We start from the raw sequence: 987 nt of genomic DNA, 5'->3' as shown, positions 1-987 counted from the left end.
AACTTAGCTTCTGATTCATAGGTCACAGCATCACCAACCTATGATAATCGCTTTGTTTTCTGTGCAAACATCACAGTGCATGCACATGCAGCCGGAACGACGTGAGCACACACAGCTCACAGTCGCACGTAGACATGGCCATGCACACTGCATGCTTTCCATGTATGCTGGTGCTTGGCAAATACAGGGAAATGGGAGGTACATCTACCTCTATTCTCAAAGAAAAACTATAACCTCTTCTCTTCTCTTCTCTTCTCTTGTTTTGTCTTGTCTTCTCTTCTCTTTTATCATCAATAATAAAACAGTAGATTTGTTTATTATTGACTATGTTATTGATAGCAATAAGAAGTCATTTGCGTACAGTAGCTGGGTCTAAGATGTGAGAGAACAGGCCTGCTCTGAGTGATCAGGACTATCTAATAAGGGTCAGTGGCCCATTTCCACCAAGCATCCACCCAGCAAAAAGACCTCTTAAATCACATAAACACATCAGCTTAGCATAATAACATTTATGGTTTTATGTTAGGCATGTAAGCTTGAGTAAGTTGTACATTACACTAAATTTATCCTATAAGTGTCTGGCATTTTCTTTTTATCTGTTTAATGTCATTTGAAAACATCATACTGCTACAACAGCTGAATTCAGTGTCAGACAGTGATGTTTTGGATAAATTGCTATGAAACTGGAACCAGCAGACTCAGAACCTGCAGACCTAACACAGCCTGCTTGTGTTTTTCCAATACTAATACATAACTCCTCAGAATATTTGACCAGGTTGCTGTTTAGAGGTAAGCTGTTGTGCCTCAGACAGTTTCAGTGATTAATTACACAAAAGTCCTTTAACACACACTAACAATTTGCCTTGTAACAGCTTTTTATTTTACAAAGAAGAAAAACTTTACCAATTTCATAGATCCTTCAGGAAGTGAGAACATAAATTATCAGTATTATACAGAGTCATAGCCGTGATGATATATGTTGCTATA

The sequence above is a fragment of the Monopterus albus genome, unplaced genomic scaffold (genome assembly GCF_001952655.1).
Source record: "Monopterus albus unplaced genomic scaffold, M_albus_1.0 scaffold307.1, whole genome shotgun sequence".
NCBI lineage: Eukaryota > Metazoa > Chordata > Actinopteri > Synbranchiformes > Synbranchidae > Monopterus > Monopterus albus.
The sequence above is the reverse complement of the archived record's forward strand: the minus strand, read 5'-3'. Positions refer to the sequence as shown.